Here is a 7443-nt window from a genome sequence, read left to right as displayed (position 1 = left end):
TCATGTAAGTGCATGAATACGCCCGTCTCGAAACCGCACAAACTGCAAGAAGCTAAGGAAGGCTACTTTCTGTCCTATAGAAATTTGTGACTACCTGGATGCACGGGATGGGGCAGGGGGCTACTGTTGGCAGTGTTACAGTTGTCTTTGGGACTAGAGAACTGGGGAGAAACAAGTCATGACAGTAAGAGGTATATTCTAGTGATCTTTACAAAAAGTGCAGTGGTGTAACAGTTTCAGTGTTTAACACATGCACAATCGGTAAGTTCAGGACCTCCTTTGGTGTTTTAGACCATAAGACATAGGAGTGGAAGTAAGGCCTTTCAGCCCATCGAGTCCATTCTGCCATTTAATCATGGCTGAACTCCACTTCCCCGCACTATCCCCATAACCCTTAATTCCTTGCGCGATCAAGAATTTATCAATCTGCCTTAAAGACATTTAATGCCCCGGCCATGAATTCCACAGGCGCACTACTCTCTGGCTGAAGAAATGTCTCCTCATTTCCGTTTTAAATTTACCCCCTCTAATTTTACGGCTGTGCCCACGGCTCCTAGTCTCCCCGCCTAATGGAAACAACTTCCCAGCGTCCACCCTTCCTAAGCCATACATTATCTTGTAAGTTTCCAATAGATCTCCCCTCAACCTTCTAAACTCTAATGAATACAATCCCAGTATCCTCAGCTGTTCATCGTACGTTAAGCCTACCATTCCAGGGATCATCCGCGTGAATCTCCGCTGGACACGCTCCAGCGCCAGTATGTCCTTCCTGAGGTGTGGGGCCCAAAATTGGACGCAGTATTCTAAATGGGGCCTAACTAGAGCCTTATAAAGTCTGATTGATTTGATTGGAGTTATTGATGTCACATGTACCTAAGTACAGTAAAAACTTTTGTGGGTAGTACAGGCAGATAGATCATAGCGTACAAAGAGATACTGATCATAGTGTGATTGAACAGAGTGGGGTATACAAGGTATTGGCTGCATGGGGCGTGCACAAAGAGTGAGATTAACATTAAATCTAAAATTAGATAGGCCCATTCAGAGTCTAATAACAGCGGGGAAGAAGCTGTACTTGAACTTGTTGGTCTGTGTGTTTAAGCTTTTGTACCTTCTGCCTGATAGAAGAGGGTGGAAGAGATTATAACCGGGGTGGGAGGGGACTTTGATGATGTTGGGATTGACACAGTAGTATGCACCATCTGGTCTTATTCCAAACTCATCTCATCTGTGACCTGCCCAGTACCAAGCAGTTAACTGAATGCAGCTAGTTACCTTGAATTGTCGAAGTGGTCTCATCTCCACAGAGGCTTCTCAGCAGCAGGATCTCAGGTCGATTTCCCACTTCCCAATCTGGGGACACTGAAGCCAACACACTTATCAACTTGAGTGCTGAATGGCATCATAGCAAGCATTGCCACTCAGTGAGTAAGTTCACTTACTGAGAGGCCTCAGGCAGAAAGGGAATGAATGAGGAACAGCCTGCAACAGTGGACCTCCTGTACAGCTAGACAAAAGCAGGATTGATATTAACACCCTCTGAAATTACATGCCCATGGAAGGGAGTCCCCTAGACAAGGGGCCTAGTGGTATTATCACTGGGCCTTTAAACCAAAGACCCAGGTAATGTTCTGGGGACCCAGGCTTGAATCCTGCCATGATAGAATTTGAATTCAATAAAAATTTGGAATAAAGAGTCAAATAAAGACCATGAATCCATTGCCAATTGTTGGAAACACCCATCTGGTTCACAGATATCCTTTAGGAAAGGACATCTGCCATCCTTATCTGGTCTGACCTACATTTGACTTTAGACCCACAGTAATGTGGTTGACTCTTAACTGCCCCCTGGGCAATTAGGGATGAGCAATAAATGCTGGGCGTGGGCAGCGACCTCTCACCTCTAGTGGAATATGACTTACAGAAAAGAATACAATACTCAGAATACAATACTCTGCTTTTATTGCAGAGTTAGTGCAAAGGGGGAAAAAATAATGATATTTATTAGGTGAGCAAAGCTAGAAATTTTGGACCTTCGTGAATCCTCTGGTGTTCACTGTGTCTGAGTTGGCAATAGAACATGTTACTGGTCCCAAAGAAGGTAGCTTCCATGCGGTACACATTCAGCTCTGTAAAAACAGAACTGAGAGGACTATAGTTGCAGTTTTCCGATGGGAACTGTCTACAGCAATATGAGTTTGCTCAGCGTGTGCGGAATCACAGGCCTGTTATCCAGATCTCCAGCATTGCCGAGTGCTTCTCAAGTAGGGCTCTGCTTGTCAAACCAGAGTGTTGAGCCACTTTCTTCACGTTTACTGCAGACAAGAAATTAGAAGAACATCGCTCTCAATGAATCAACTTTGGTATCAACTTTTATCAGTCTTTTCTCAATAAAAGTTTGAGATGATGTTGATGGAGTGTGCTCTGTTAAGAATGAGACTTTTTAAAATTAGTGCAAATACGTTGTGTCAGGAAACAGTGACAGGAAGGAACATTAATCATAATAACGCTGCCCAAGGCTTCTCAAAGTTACAAATGAGACAGTCAATTGGTAATTTTTTTCTCTCAAATCTGTTTACCCATTCCTCCAATAATTCAGTTTCAAAGATGCAAAATGAAAACACTTAAGCATGCCCAACAGAAATAATCTGATTTCTGAAATGTTGCTGTCTTGTTAATCTGATTGGTTTGAATTGATAGTTGCTGCAGGCTGAATGCAGTCCAGCTGAGTAACAGCCAGTATTCAGCCTGGGGGAGAACCGTGATAAAAATTGCATCGGGCTTGAATTTTTCAGCCTTTGTGTCTCTGGTACAGGTATCTCATTCCAGAAACTCCCACGTGAAATTAAATTGAGCTTTAGGAAGCAAAGTGGATGCTGTCATGATTGGACAATCGAGAGAAGTTCTGGCTGGAGTGGTCACTGTTTACCAGGCCTGAAATTGAAAGGAACTTGAATTTTAGACTGAAGAAGGATATAAACAGCAATTCTGTTAAGAATTGAACTGGGCTTAGAAGAATATGCTATAACCATGCTAACTAAACATGAAAGGAGGCAAAAAATGTAGCTTTTTCAAAGATGCTGGAGAAACTCAGCAGGTCTGGCAGCATCCATGGATAGAGAAACAGTTAACGTTCGACCCTGAGATAAATTCTTCAAAACTCTTCCATTATGCAGACAATTCTGTAAAAAACCTAATCTCCTTCCACCACTCTCTCCCAATATCTAGAATGACAAGAAGATGCATTCACAGACATATATAATGCAGATAATGAAAGCAAGCCTATTTACAAAGATGATTGTTCTTAAAAGCAGACTGTCTGACTAAGATAATAAAATGTGAGGCTGGATGAACACAGCAGGCCCAGCAGCATCTCAGGAACACAAAAGCTGATGTTTCGGGCCTAGACTCTGATGAAGGGTCTAGGCCCGAAACGTCAGCTCTTGTGCTCCTGAGATGCTGCTGGGCCTGCTGTGTTCATCCAGCCTCACATTTTATTATCTTGGAATCTCCAGCATCTGCAGTTCCCATTATCACTGTCTGACTAAGGCCTGAACAGGGAAGGTTAAGGAGCAAAGCGGGTGGTGGTGGATGGAACATTGCTCACTTAGCCAGACAGAAACATACAAGTGCAAAGAAAGACAGCATTAGACGAATTTACAATTAATACTCATTTGATGGGCTTGGAGGGGGGTAGTGGTGGAGTGAAATCTTCATTCCTTCTGCATCACTTTATCCATCACAGAATCAATTTTGAGCAGTTGAATTTAATCAGAACAGCCTTGAGACAATGGCAGGTCAATTCAGCAGCTTCAGCTAAATGTCTGCCTGAAGTAGCTCATTAAGAAGAATTTTAAAAGTATGTAAAGACATTATATTACTGCCCACAAGCCATAGTAAATTACTTTGCAGTCTCCTTGGTACCCAGCTTTCACCCCTCCCCTTAGGAATCTAGCTATGAATCTGTTGTTTACAAATGCCCGGCAGAAATTGACTAATATTTACGACTGTTTTCCTGTGTAGCAATGTTATATTGATTCCATTAAATATTACACTTGTTAATGGAGCTTAAACGTCAAATTTGTGTTTGGAACGATAATTTTAAAAAGAAAGCTCCGTAAAAGGATCAGACGGTGCAGCAAGTTGGATATTAGCCACTGTCTAGGCTGACATTTCAATCGTGTACAGACTGAATAAAGATGAAGAGTTTCTCCCACCTCGCTCTCTCTCCCTCTCTGCTCTTAAGAAGCCTGCAGCCACAAGGAGGCTCAGCAGCTGTAAGTCAGTAATGAAAACAGAAACATTGTTTAGCAGTGAATGGTAAGAAAAAGAACTAAACACACTTCATCAGAGCACAAATGAAAGGAATTTGAGGACATGCCAACTGAAATTTGACTGTAGTTGGTTATAGAGTGACAGTCTCATTCACAAAATAAATAAATAGCAAAGCACAGGAACAGGCCCTTCGGCCCATGATGTGCTGAACACAACACCAAATTAAAGTAATCTTGTTTGCCTGCCCATGTCCCTATCCCTCCGTTCCTTCCTTATTCATGTGTTATCTGAAAACCCCTTAATCACCCCTCTTGTATCTGCCACCACCACGATCCCAGGCACCTACCACTCTCTATGTATAAAAACTAGCCCTTCACATCTCCTTCAGACTTTCCCCCTTTTACCGTAGATGCATGCCCTCTAGTATTAGACAGTTCAACTCTGGGAAAAAGATTCTGACTATTAACCCTATCTCTGACTCTCTTAATTTTATAAATTTCTATCAGGACTCTCCTCAGCCTCCAGAAAAGAAACCCTAGTTTGTCCACCTTTTCTGCTTAATACCCTCTAATCCAGGCAACTACCTGGTCTCTTCTGCACCCTCTCCAAAACCTTCATATCCTTCTCGTAGTGTGGCGACCAAAATTGAACGCAGTGCTCTAAGTGCAGCCTAACCAAAGTCTTGCAAAGCTGCAACATGACTTCCTGATTCTTGTGATAATGGGAACTGCAGATGCTGGAGAATCCAAAATAACAAAGTGTGGAGCTGGATGATTGTTATTCCTGATTCTTGTACTCTATTCTGACCAATAAAGCCAAGCATGCCATATGGCTTCTTTACCACCTTATCTACTTGCAGGGAGCTATGGACTAGGGCCTCAAGTGTACAGCCGTTCTGTTTTCTTGTACAGAAAAGCCTCATAATTTTTCCAACATGCCCCCACCCACCCCGACTCTGGAATTTAGAAAGAATTCTAGGGGATCTTGTTCCCATTACCACACCCAGGTAGCATAAACTCAAAAGTGTGCCTTTTACTGCATCTGGTCACTTTTGTTCAACCTGACCTATCTTGAAATCTAGATCTGCAATGCCTCAATTTGGAAACTGTTATTGCCAAGGAGAAACTTTGCATCTCTCGCCTCACATTGTACCGATGTTAACCTGATTCGGTTTTACAAAGCTCCTCCCCGTCAACCCAGAATGTCCAATTTGTCAGAGTCACATCTCTCGTGGACAGTTAGACCCTTTGCTTCATCATCCATGGTCAAGCCTTCAACTGTTGAGGCTTCACACTTCAGTGTTCCTGTCCCAAATACTCCATATCCCTTTCCTCCTCAAAATGAACCCCAACCAAGGCCACAACTCTGCACAAGAAGATCCGTGCACAAACTTTGTGATTTGGTCAACTAATGGCCATGTTAAGGACCTCAACTTGCCACTGGCCCAATTGCCTGCCTTCCCAGGAAAGATGAGAAGTTGCCCGATTTCCCAACTGGGAAATCAGGTCAACCCAGTGTGTGCAAGCAAGTTGCCCACGAGAATCTACCTCTATTGTCCTTTGCCTCTGACCGCCCCGTCCTTCCTCAACCTGCGACTGCTCCCAAAATAAGAATGACCTGCTTGCCGGTGCAGGTCTTCAATGACCTGATCAGCCTGTGCTTCCAGCAGCGATCTCCAGGTCCCAGTGCCAGTTTCTGATTGACTTTCAGTGACAATGCTCTTGGCAGTCAGCACTTCATGTACCTAATTCAGTGCTTGATGCAGCGAGTTTTCTTAGTGTGTGGGTTGGGAGTCAATTCTCCCAGATGTTGCCTGCGTACCCCAGAGAGCACCAAATCCCTGTCTGTCTGCTTAAATTGGTAGGATTTCAGCAAAAGACAAAAGGATAGGGGTAGCATGATTGGGGAGGGAGCGGTGCCCAGTGGTTAGCACTGCTGCCTCACAGTGCCAGGGACCTGGGTTTGATTCCACCCTTGGGCAACTGTGCAGAGTTTGCACATTCTCCTTGCATCTGCATGGGTTTCCTCCCACACCCCAAAGGAGTGCAGGTTAGGGTGGATTGGCCGTGCTAAATTGTCCCATAGTGTCCAGGGATGTGCAGGTTAGGGTGGAGTAGCTGAGCTAAATTGCCCCATAGTGCCCAGGGATGTGTGGGTTAGGGTGGTTTGGCCATGCTAAACTGTCCCCACAGTGCCCAGGGATGTGCGGGTTAGGGTGGATTGGCCGTGCTAAATTGTCCCATAGTGTCCAGGGATGTGCAGGTTAGGGTGGGTTGGCCATGCTAAATTGTCCCATAGTGCCCAGGGATGTGCGGGTTAGGGTGGATTGCCTGTGCTAAATTGTCCCATAGTGCCCAGGGATGTGCGGGTTAGGGTGGATTGGCCATGCTAAATTGTCCCATAGTGCCCAGGGATGTGTGGGCTAGGGTGGATTGGCCGTGCTAAATTGTCCCATAGTGTCCAGGGATGTGCAGTTTAGGGTGGGTTGGCCATGCTAAGTTGTTCCATAGTGTCCAGGGATGTGCGGGTTAGGGTGGATTGGCCGTGCTAAATTGTCCCCACAGTGCCCAGGGATGTGCGGGTTAGGGTGGATTGGCCGTGTTAAATTGTCCCATAGTGCCCAGGGATGTGCAGGTTAGGGTGGGTTGGCCATGCTAAGTTGTTCCATAGTGTCCAGGGATGTGCGGGTTAGGGTGGATTGGCCGTGTTAAATTGTCCCATAGTGCCCAGGGATGTGCAGGTTAGGGTGGGTTGGCCATGCTAAGTTGTTCCATAGTGCCCAGGGATGTGCGGGTTAGGGTGGATTGGCCGTGTTAAATTGTCCCATAGTGCCCAGGGATGTGCAGGTTAGGGTGGACTGGCCGTGCTAAATTGTCCCATAGTGCCCAGGGATGTGCAGGTTAGGGTGGATTGGCCGTGCTAAATTGTCCCATTGTGCCCAGGGATGTGCAGGTTAGGGTGGATTGGCCGTGCTAAATTGTCCCATAGTGCCCAGGGATGTGCAGGTTAGGGTGGATTGGCCGTGCTAAATTGTCCCATTGTGCCCAGGGATGTGCGGGTTAGGGTGGATTGGCCGTGTTAAATTGTCCCCATAGTGCCCAGGGATGTGCAGGTTAGGGTGGATTGGCCGTGCTAAATTGTCCCATAGTGCACAGGGATGTGCAGGTT

Source organism: Stegostoma tigrinum, chromosome 42, assembly GCF_030684315.1.
Source record: "Stegostoma tigrinum isolate sSteTig4 chromosome 42, sSteTig4.hap1, whole genome shotgun sequence".
NCBI lineage: Eukaryota > Metazoa > Chordata > Chondrichthyes > Orectolobiformes > Stegostomatidae > Stegostoma > Stegostoma tigrinum.
This window is presented reverse-complemented; position numbering follows the sequence as displayed.